Here is a 12500-nt window from a genome sequence, read left to right as displayed (position 1 = left end):
GTATGCTCGAGCGCTCTCCATCGTGTAAGCACGGACATAACGCACGAAGTCCGAAGACCGCGTACGTTAACATGCTGGACATATCGAGAAAGCGCGAACCATGCTAGGCGTACCCATGTCGAGGCCCTCGCGTTAAAGATCATACTCTTCTTTTCGTTCTCTCTTCTTTGCCCAGAAATAATATATATTTCTTATAATATATACCTCTTAGTTTATGTATTTCTCTCTTAGGACACCTCAATTTTATATGTATATATTATATTTCATTCGAACAATTTTTGTTCGTCGCCCCTTTTTGTGTGTAGTATTTCGTTTGGTCTTTGCCATTAAATTTTTGTATACGAAAAATATATTTTCGCTCGGATAGAAAACCCCTTTTGGGTTTCTGAGAGTTGATGTGAGAGTCGTACAAGTATAACGAATATACGTTGTATCCAACCCAACATTCTGGGCTTACCACATAAGGGCCATTCGGTCTGAGACACCGACCCGTGGTCATGCTGTGTAGAGAAAAATTCGCAACGGAACGCGGTACAGAACAGTCGAGGAATGGACCTCGAGGAGCTGAACGACTGCTTCTCGACCGAGATCGTAGAATAGCCGCTCGCCCGCCGCTGCGCCGACCGGTCCGCTCGAACCGACGTGCTCTCTTATAGTAACCAAACGGGCGGCCGCGACGACCGCGGCGCCGGCCGCTCAGCACGGGCGCTTATGGTGGTAAACTGCCGCGCGTACAGACCAACCGGCCGGGCTGCTGGTACTTAGCCGCTGAAACTATGGTCGATTCGAACATATATTAACATACGATTTTTATTCGATAAATCGTTATTGTACATATTAAACGTTAGTTTCCACCGAAAGAAAAATTTTTTAGAATTTTTTTTTTCCAAAAATTGCAAGAGTAAACTTTTTTAATATTCGATTTAAAAATTTTTAAATGCTTAATCCTTACATTAAACTACTGGGAGAACTCAGAAATCATAATGAAAAAAATTACAAAAATTTATTTTTCTCAGAAACTCCGAAAAACAGAGTGGTCGAATCCGTGCAAGCCGGAATTTTTCTAAGTCCCCACGGTCAAGAGTAAACTTTTTTAATAAGCGTTTTAAAATTATTTCAATGTTTAATCCATGCGTAAACATGACGTTTATTAACGTTTTTAACATTAAAAAAAATTACAAAAATTTATTTTTCGGAAAAAATGGAAAAAACCGATTCGTCGGAGCGAGGTGTCCAGCCCGTGCGGTAATTCCAGCAGGCGAATCGGACTTCCCGAAATTTTTCTAAGTCCCACGGTCGACACCAACTTTTTTAATAAGCGTTTTAAAATTATTTCAATGTTTAATCCATGCGTAAACATGAAGTTTATTAACGTTTTTAACATTAAAAAAAATTACAAAAATTTATTTTTCGGAAAAAATGGAAAAAACCGATTCGTCGGAGCGAGGTGTCCAGCCCGTGCGGTAATTCCAGCAGGCGAATCGGACTTCCCGAAATTTTTCTAAGTCCCACGGTCGACACCAACTTTTTTAATAAGCGTTTTAAAATTATTTCAATGTTTAATCCATGCGTAAACATGACGTTTATTAACGTTTTTAACATTAAAAAAAATTACAAAAATTTATTTTTCGGAAAAAATGGAAAAAACCGATTCGTCGGAGCGAGGTGTCCAGCCCGTGCGGTAATTCCAGCAGGCGAATCGGACTTCCCGAAATTTTTCTAAGTCCCACGGTCGACACCAACTTTTTTAATAAGCGTTTTAAAATTATTTCAATGTTTAATCCATGCGTAAACATGAAGTTTATTAACGTTTTTAACATTAAAAAAAATTACAAAAATTTATTTTTCGGAAAAAATGGAAAAAACCGATTCGTCGGAGCGAGGTGTCCAGCCCGTGCGGTAATTCCAGCAGGCGAATCGGACTTCCCGAAATTTTTCTAAGTCCCACGGTCGACACCAACTTTTTTAATAAGCGTTTTAAAATTATTTCAATGTTTAATCCATGCGTAAACATGACGTTTATTAACGTTTTTAACATTAAAAAAAATTACAAAAATTTATTTTTCGGAAAAAATGGAAAAAACCGATTCGTCGGAGCGAGGTGTCCAGCCCGTGCGGTAATTCCAGCAGGCGAATCGGACTTCCCGAAATTTTTCTAAGTCCCACGGTCGACACCAACTTTTTTAATAAGCGTTTTAAAATTATTTCAATGTTTAATCCATGCGTAAACATGACGTTTATTAACGTTTTTAACATTAAAAAAAATTACAAAAATTTATTTTTCGGAAAAAATGGAAAAAACCGATTCGTCGGAGCGAGGTGTCCAGCCCGTGCGGTAATTCCAGCAGGCGAATCGGACTTCCCGAAATTTTTCTAAGTCCCACGGTCGACACCAACTTTTTTAATAAGCGTTTTAAAATTATTTCAATGTTTAATCCATGCGTAAACATGAAGTTTATTAACGTTTTTAACATTAAAAAAAATTACAAAAATTTATTTTTCGGAAAAAATGGAAAAAACCGATTCGTCGGAGCGAGGTGTCCAGCCCGTGCGGTAATTCCAGCAGGCGAATCGGACTTCCCGAAATTTTTCTAAGTCCCACGGTCGACACCAACTTTTTTAATAAGCGTTTTAAAATTATTTCAATGTTTAATCCATGCGTAAACATGACGTTTATTAACGTTTTTAACATTAAAAAAAATTACAAAAATTTATTTTTCGGAAAAAATGGAAAAAACCGATTCGTCGGAGCGAGGTGTCCAGCCCGTGCGGTAATTCCAGCAGGCGAATCGGACTTCCCGAAATTTTTCTAAGTCCCACGGTCGACACCAACTTTTTTAATAAGCGTTTTAAAATTATTTCAATGTTTAATCCATGCGTAAACATGACGTTTATTAACGTTTTTAACATTAAAAAAAATTACAAAAATTTATTTTTCGGAAAAAATGGAAAAAACCGATTCGTCGGAGCGAGGTGTCCAGCCCGTGCGGTAATTCCAGCAGGCGAATCGGACTTCCCGAAATTTTTCTAAGTCCCACGGTCGACACCAACTTTTTTAATAAGCGTTTTAAAATTATTTCAATGTTTAATCCATGCGTAAACATGAAGTTTATTAACGTTTTTAACATTAAAAAAAATTACAAAAATTTATTTTTCGGAAAAAATGGAAAAAACCGATTCGTCGGAGCGAGGTGTCCAGCCCGTGCGGTAATTCCAGCAGGCGAATCGGACTTCCCGAAATTTTTCTAAGTCCCACGGTCGACACCAACTTTTTTAATAAGCGTTTTAAAATTATTTCAATGTTTAATCCATGCGTAAACATGACGTTTATTAACGTTTTTAACATTAAAAAAAATTACAAAAATTTATTTTTCGGAAAAAATGGAAAAAACCGATTCGTCGGAGCGAGGTGTCCAGCCCGTGCGGTAATTCCAGCAGGCGAATCGGACTTCCCGAAATTTTTCTAAGTCCCACGGTCGACACCAACTTTTTTAATAAGCGTTTTAAAATTATTTCAATGTTTAATCCATGCGTAAACATGACGTTTATTAACGTTTTTAACATTAAAAAAAATTACAAAAATTTATTTTTCGGAAAAAATGGAAAAAACCGATTCGTCGGAGCGAGGTGTCCTGCCCGTGCGGTAATTCCAGCAGGCGAATCGGACTTCCCGAAATTTTTCTAAGTCCCACGGTCGACACCAACTTTTTTAATAAGCGTTTTAAAATTATTTCAATGTTTAATCCATGCGTAAACATGACGTTTATTAACGTTTTTAACATTAAAAAAAATTACAAAAATTTATTTTTCGGAAAAAATGGAAAAAACCGATTCGTCGGAGCGAGGTGTCCAGCCCGTGCGGTAATTCCAGCAGGCGAATCGGACTTCCCGAAATTTTTCTAAGTCCCACGGTCGACACCAACTTTTTTAATAAGCGTTTTAAAATTATTTCAATGTTTAATCCATGCGTAAACATGAAGTTTATTAACGTTTTTAACATTAAAAAAAATTACAAAAATTTATTTTTCGGAAAAAATGGAAAAAACCGATTCGTCGGAGCGAGGTGTCCAGCCCGTGCGGTAATTCCAACAGGCGAATCGGACTTCCCGAAATTTTTCTAAGTCCCACGGTCGACACCAACTTTTTTAATAAGCGTTTTAAAATTATTTCAATGTTTAATCCATGCGTAAACATGACGTTTATTAACGTTTTTAACATTAAAAAAAATTACAAAAATTTATTTTTCGGAAAAAATGGAAAAAACCGATTCGTCGGAGCGAGGTGTCCAGCCCGTGCGGTAATTCCAGCAGGCGAATCGGACTTCCCGAAATTTTTCTAAGTCCCACGGTCGACACCAACTTTTTTAATAAGCGTTTTAAAATTATTTCAATGTTTAATCCATGCGTAAACATGACGTTTATTAACGTTTTTAACATTAAAAAAAATTACAAAAATTTATTTTTCGGAAAAAATGGAAAAAACCGATTCGTCGGAGCGAGGTGTCCAGCCCGTGCGGTAATTCCAGCAGGCGAATCGGACTTCCCGAAATTTTTCTAAGTCCCACGGTCGACACCAACTTTTTTAATAAGCGTTTTAAAATTATTTCAATGTTTAATCCATGCGTAAACATGAAGTTTATTAACGTTTTTAACATTAAAAAAAATTACAAAAATTTATTTTTCGGAAAAAATGGAAAAAACCGATTCGTCGGAGCGAGGTGTCCAGCCCGTGCGGTAATTCCAGCAGGCGAATCGGACTTCCCGAAATTTTTCTAAGTCCCACGGTCGACACCAACTTTTTTAATAAGCGTTTTAAAATTATTTCAATGTTTAATCCATGCGTAAACATGACGTTTATTAACGTTTTTAACATTAAAAAAAATTACAAAAATTTATTTTTCGGAAAAAATGGAAAAAACCGATTCGTCGGAGCGAGGTGTCCAGCCCGTGCGGTAATTCCAGCAGGCGAATCGGACTTCCCGAAATTTTTCTAAGTCCCACGGTCGACACCAACTTTTTTAATAAGCGTTTTAAAATTATTTCAATGTTTAATCCATGCGTAAACATGACGTTTATTAACGTTTTTAACATTAAAAAAAATTACAAAAATTTATTTTTCGGAAAAAATGGAAAAAACCGATTCGTCGGAGCGAGGTGTCCTGCCCGTGCGGTAATTCCAGCAGGCGAATCGGACTTCCCGAAATTTTTCTAAGTCCCACGGTCGACACCAACTTTTTTAATAAGCGTTTTAAAATTATTTCAATGTTTAATCCATGCGTAAACATGACGTTTATTAACGTTTTTAACATTAAAAAAAATTACAAAAATTTATTTTTCGGAAAAAATGGAAAAAACCGATTCGTCGGAGCGAGGTGTCCAGCCCGTGCGGTAATTCCAGCAGGCGAATCGGACTTCCCGAAATTTTTCTAAGTCCCACGGTCGACACCAACTTTTTTAATAAGCGTTTTAAAATTATTTCAATGTTTAATCCATGCGTAAACATGAAGTTTATTAACGTTTTTAACATTAAAAAAAATTACAAAAATTTATTTTTCGGAAAAAATGGAAAAAACCGATTCGTCGGAGCGAGGTGTCCATCCCGTGCGGTAATTCCAGCAGGCGAATCGGACTTCCCGAAATTTTTCTAAGTCCCACGGTCGACACCAACTTTTTTAATAAGCGTTTTAAAATTATTTCAATGTTTAATCCATGCGTAAACATGACGTTTATTAACGTTTTTAACATTAAAAAAAATTACAAAAATTTATTTTTCGGAAAAAATGGAAAAAACCGATTCGTCGGAGCGAGGTGTCCAGCCCGTGCGGTAATTCCAGCAGGCGAATCGGACTTCCCGAAATTTTTCTAAGTCCCACGGTCGACACCAACTTTTTTAATAAGCGTTTTAAAATTATTTCAATGTTTAATCCATGCGTAAACATGACGTTTATTAACGTTTTTAACATTAAAAAAAATTACAAAAATTTATTTTTCGGAAAAAATGGAAAAAACCGATTCGTCGGAGCGAGGTGTCCTGCCCGTGCGGTAATTCCAGCAGGCGAATCGGACTTCCCGAAATTTTTCTAAGTCCCACGGTCGACACCAACTTTTTTAATAAGCGTTTTAAAATTATTTCAATGTTTAATCCATGCGTAAACATGAAGTTTATTAACGTTTTTAACATTAAAAAAAATTACAAAAATTTATTTTTCGGAAAAAATGGAAAAAACCGATTCGTCGGAGCGAGGTGTCCAGCCCGTGCGGTAATTCCAGCAGGCGAATCGGACTTCCCGAAATTTTTCTAAGTCCCACGGTCGACACCAACTTTTTTAATAAGCGTTTTAAAATTATTTCAATGTTTAATCCATGCGTAAACATGACGTTTATTAACGTTTTTAACATTAAAAAAAATTACAAAAATTTATTTTTCGGAAAAAATGGAAAAAACCGATTCGTCGGAGCGAGGTGTCCAGCCCGTGCGGTAATTCCAGCAGGCGAATCGGACTTCCCGAAATTTTTCTAAGTCCCACGGTCGACACCAACTTTTTTAATAAGCGTTTTAAAATTATTTCAATGTTTAATCCATGCGTAAACATGACGTTTATTAACGTTTTTAACATTAAAAAAAATTACAAAAATTTATTTTTCGGAAAAAATGGAAAAAACCGATTCGTCGGAGCGAGGTGTCCAGCCCGTGCGGTAATTCCAGCAGGCGAATCGGACTTCCCGAAATTTTTCTAAGTCCCACGGTCGACACCAACTTTTTTAATAAGCGTTTTAAAATTATTTCAATGTTTAATCCATGCGTAAACATGAAGTTTATTAACGTTTTTAACATTAAAAAAAATTACAAAAATTTATTTTTCGGAAAAAATGGAAAAAACCGATTCGTCGGAGCGAGGTGTCCAGCCCGTGCGGTAATTCCAGCAGGCGAATCGGACTTCCCGAAATTTTTCTAAGTCCCACGGTCGACACCAACTTTTTTAATAAGCGTTTTAAAATTATTTCAATGTTTAATCCATGCGTAAACATGACGTTTATTAACGTTTTTAACATTAAAAAAAATTACAAAAATTTATTTTTCGGAAAAAATGGAAAAAACCGATTCGTCGGAGCGAGGTGTCCAGCCCGTGCGGTAATTCCAGCAGGCGAATCGGACTTCCCGAAATTTTTCTAAGTCCCACGGTCGACACCAACTTTTTTAATAAGCGTTTTAAAATTATTTCAATGTTTAATCCATGCGTAAACATGACGTTTATTAACGTTTTTAACATTAAAAAAAATTACAAAAATTTATTTTTCGGAAAAAATGGAAAAAACCGATTCGTCGGAGCGAGGTGTCCTGCCCGTGCGGTAATTCCAGCAGGCGAATCGGACTTCCCGAAATTTTTCTAAGTCCCACGGTCGACACCAACTTTTTTAATAAGCGTTTTAAAATTATTTCAATGTTTAATCCATGCGTAAACATGACGTTTATTAACGTTTTTAACATTAAAAAAAATTACAAAAATTTATTTTTCGGAAAAAATGGAAAAAACCGATTCGTCGGAGCGAGGTGTCCAGCCCGTGCGGTAATTCCAGCAGGCGAATCGGACTTCCCGAAATTTTTCTAAGTCCCACGGTCGACACCAACTTTTTTAATAAGCGTTTTAAAATTATTTCAATGTTTAATCCATGCGTAAACATGAAGTTTATTAACGTTTTTAACATTAAAAAAAATTACAAAAATTTATTTTTCGGAAAAAATGGAAAAAACCGATTCGTCGGAGCGAGGTGTCCAGCCCGTGCGGTAATTCCAGCAGGCGAATCGGACTTCCCGAAATTTTTCTAAGTCCCACGGTCGACACCAACTTTTTTAATAAGCGTTTTAAAATTATTTCAATGTTTAATCCATGCGTAAACATGACGTTTATTAACGTTTTTAACATTAAAAAAAATTACAAAAATTTATTTTTCGGAAAAAATGGAAAAAACCGATTCGTCGGAGCGAGGTGTCCAGCCCGTGCGGTAATTCCAGCAGGCGAATCGGACTTCCCGAAATTTTTCTAAGTCCCACGGTCGACACCAACTTTTTTAATAAGCGTTTTAAAATTATTTCAATGTTTAATCCATGCGTAAACATGACGTTTATTAACGTTTTTAACATTAAAAAAAATTACAAAAATTTATTTTTCGGAAAAAATGGAAAAAACCGATTCGTCGGAGCGAGGTGTCCAGCCCGTGCGGTAATTCCAGCAGGCGAATCGGACTTCCCGAAATTTTTCTAAGTCCCACGGTCGACACCAACTTTTTTAATAAGCGTTTTAAAATTATTTCAATGTTTAATCCATGCGTAAACATGAAGTTTATTAACGTTTTTAACATTAAAAAAAATTACAAAAATTTATTTTTCGGAAAAAATGGAAAAAACCGATTCGTCGGAGCGAGGTGTCCAGCCCGTGCGGTAATTCCAGCAGGCGAATCGGACTTCCCGAAATTTTTCTAAGTCCCACGGTCGACACCAACTTTTTTAATAAGCGTTTTAAAATTATTTCAATGTTTAATCCATGCGTAAACATGACGTTTATTAACGTTTTTAACATTAAAAAAAATTACAAAAATTTATTTTTCGGAAAAAATGGAAAAAACCGATTCGTCGGAGCGAGGTGTCCAGCCCGTGCGGTAATTCCAGCAGGCGAATCGGACTTCCCGAAATTTTTCTAAGTCCCACGGTCGACACCAACTTTTTTAATAAGCGTTTTAAAATTATTTCAATGTTTAATCCATGCGTAAACATGACGTTTATTAACGTTTTTAACATTAAAAAAAATTACAAAAATTTATTTTTCGGAAAAAATGGAAAAAACCGATTCGTCGGAGCGAGGTGTCCTGCCCGTGCGGTAATTCCAGCAGGCGAATCGGACTTCCCGAAATTTTTCTAAGTCCCACGGTCGACACCAACTTTTTTAATAAGCGTTTTAAAATTATTTCAATGTTTAATCCATGCGTAAACATGACGTTTATTAACGTTTTTAACATTAAAAAAAATTACAAAAATTTATTTTTCGGAAAAAATGGAAAAAACCGATTCGTCGGAGCGAGGTGTCCAGCCCGTGCGGTAATTCCAGCAGGCGAATCGGACTTCCCGAAATTTTTCTAAGTCCCACGGTCGACACCAACTTTTTTAATAAGCGTTTTAAAATTATTTCAATGTTTAATCCATGCGTAAACATGAAGTTTATTAACGTTTTTAACATTAAAAAAAATTACAAAAATTTATTTTTCGGAAAAAATGGAAAAAACCGATTCGTCGGAGCGAGGTGTCCAGCCCGTGCGGTAATTCCAGCAGGCGAATCGGACTTCCCGAAATTTTTCTAAGTCCCACGGTCGACACCAACTTTTTTAATAAGCGTTTTAAAATTATTTCAATGTTTAATCCATGCGTAAACATGACGTTTATTAACGTTTTTAACATTAAAAAAAATTACAAAAATTTATTTTTCGGAAAAAATGGAAAAAACCGATTCGTCGGAGCGAGGTGTCCAGCCCGTGCGGTAATTCCAGCAGGCGAATCGGACTTCCCGAAATTTTTCTAAGTCCCACGGTCGACACCAACTTTTTTAATAAGCGTTTTAAAATTATTTCAATGTTTAATCCATGCGTAAACATGACGTTTATTAACGTTTTTAACATTAAAAAAAATTACAAAAATTTATTTTTCGGAAAAAATGGAAAAAACCGATTCGTCGGAGCGAGGTGTCCTGCCCGTGCGGTAATTCCAGCAGGCGAATCGGACTTCCCGAAATTTTTCTAAGTCCCACGGTCGACACCAACTTTTTTAATAAGCGTTTTAAAATTATTTCAATGTTTAATCCATGCGTAAACATGAAGTTTATTAACGTTTTTAACATTAAAAAAAATTACAAAAATTTATTTTTCGGAAAAAATGGAAAAAACCGATTCGTCGGAGCGAGGTGTCCAGCCCGTGCGGTAATTCCAGCAGGCGAATCGGACTTCCCGAAATTTTTCTAAGTCCCACGGTCGACACCAACTTTTTTAATAAGCGTTTTAAAATTATTTCAATGTTTAATCCATGCGTAAACATGACGTTTATTAACGTTTTTAACATTAAAAAAAATTACAAAAATTTATTTTTCGGAAAAAATGGAAAAAACCGATTCGTCGGAGCGAGGTGTCCTGCCCGTGCGGTAATTCCAGCAGGCGAATCGGACTTCCCGAAATTTTTCTAAGTCCCACGGTCGACACCAACTTTTTTAATAAGCGTTTTAAAATTATTTCAATGTTTAATCCATGCGTAAACATGAAGTTTATTAACGTTTTTAACATTAAAAAAAATTACAAAAATTTATTTTTCGGAAAAAATGGAAAAAACCGATTCGTCGGAGCGAGGTGTCCAGCCCGTGCGGTAATTCCAGCAGGCGAATCGGACTTCCCGAAATTTTTCTAAGTCCCACGGTCGACACCAACTTTTTTAATAAGCGTTTTAAAATTATTTCAATGTTTAATCCATGCGTAAACATGACGTTTATTAACGTTTTTAACATTAAAAAAAATTACAAAAATTTATTTTTCGGAAAAAATGGAAAAAACCGATTCGTCGGAGCGAGGTGTCCTGCCCGTGCGGTAATTCCAGCAGGCGAATCGGACTTCCCGAAATTTTTCTAAGTCCCACGGTCGACACCAACTTTTTTAATAAGCGTTTTAAAATTATTTCAATGTTTAATCCATGCGTAAACATGAAGTTTATTAACGTTTTTAACATTAAAAAAAATTACAAAAATTTATTTTTCGGAAAAAATGGAAAAAACCGATTCGTCGGAGCGAGGTGTCCAGCCCGTGCGGTAATTCCAGCAGGCGAATCGGACTTCCCGAAATTTTTCTAAGTCCCACGGTCGACACCAACTTTTTTAATAAGCGTTTTAAAATTATTTCAATGTTTAATCCATGCGTAAACATGACGTTTATTAACGTTTTTAACATTAAAAAAAATTACAAAAATTTATTTTTCGGAAAAAATGGAAAAAACCGATTCGTCGGAGCGAGGTGTCCTGCCCGTGCGGTAATTCCAGCAGGCGAATCGGACTTCCCGAAATTTTTCTAAGTCCCACGGTCGACACCAACTTTTTTAATAAGCGTTTTAAAATTATTTCAATGTTTAATCCATGCGTAAACATGAAGTTTATTAACGTTTTTGACATTAAAAAAAATTACAAAAATTTATTTTTCGGAAAAAATGGAAAAAACCGATTCGTCGGAGCGAGCTGTCCAGGCCGTGCGGTAATGCCAGCAGGCGATCCGGGGTACTCGAAATTTTTCTAAGTCCCGACGGTCAAGAGTAAACTTTTTCATCACATATTTCAAAATTTTTTTAATGTTTAATCCACGCATAAAAACGCAGTTTATTAACGTTTTTAACGTTGAGAAAATTGACAAAAATTTTTTTTTCACTGAAAATGGAAAAAATGTATCGGTCGATGCGGGCTGTCCAGGCCGTGCGGTAATTCCAGCAGGCGATCCGGGGTACTCGAAATTTTTCTAAGTCCCGACGGTCAAGAGTAAACTTTTTCATCACATATTTCAAAATTTTTTTAATGTTTAATCCACGCATAAAAACGCAGTTTATTAACGTTTTTAACGTTGAGAAAATTGACAAAAATTTTTTTTTCACTGAAAATGGAAAAAATGTATCGGTCGATGCGGGCTGTCCAGGCCGTGCGGTAATTCCAGCCTGCGATCCGAGGTACTCGAAATTTTTCTAAGTCCGAACGGTCAAGAGTAAACTTTTTCATCACATATTTCAAAATTTTTTCAATGTTTAATCCACGCATAAAAACGCAGTTTATTAACGTTTTTAACGTTGAGAAAATTGACAAAAATTTTTTTTTCACTGAAAATGGAAAAAATGTATCGGTCGATGCGGGCTGTCCAGGCCGTGCGGTAATTCCAGCCGGCGATCCGAGGTACTCGAAATTTTTCTAAGTCCGAACGGTCAAGAGTAAACTTTTTCATCACATATTTCAAAATTTTTTCAATGTTTAATCCACGCATAAAAACGCAGTTTATTAACGTTTTTAACGTTGAGAAGATTGACAAAAATTTTTTTTTCACTGAAAATGGAAAAAATGTATCGGTCGATGCGGGCTGTCCAGGCCGTGCGGTAATTCCAGCCGGCGATCCGAGGTACTCGAAATTTTTCTAAGTCCGAACGGTCAAGAATAAACTTTTTGATTACATGTTTTAAAAATTTTTCAATGCTTAATCCGTGCATAAGAGTGCAGTTTATTAACGTTTTTAAGGTTGAAAAAATTGACAAAAATTTTTTTTTCTCTGAAAATGAAAAAAATGTATCGGTCGAAGCGGGCTGTCCAGGCCGCGCGGTAATGCCAGCAGGTCGAACGCGGCGACCCGAAATTTTTCTAAGTCCCTGCGGTCAAGAATAAACTTTTTTATTATGCGTTTTAAAAATTTTTCGGCGCTTAATCCATGGATAAAAAGGCAGCCCGA

Source organism: Nomia melanderi, unplaced genomic scaffold (assembly GCF_051020985.1).
Source record: "Nomia melanderi isolate GNS246 unplaced genomic scaffold, iyNomMela1 scaffold0695, whole genome shotgun sequence".
Classification (NCBI taxonomy): Eukaryota; Metazoa; Arthropoda; class Insecta; order Hymenoptera; family Halictidae; genus Nomia; species Nomia melanderi.
Note: the sequence above shows the minus strand (reverse complement) of the source record.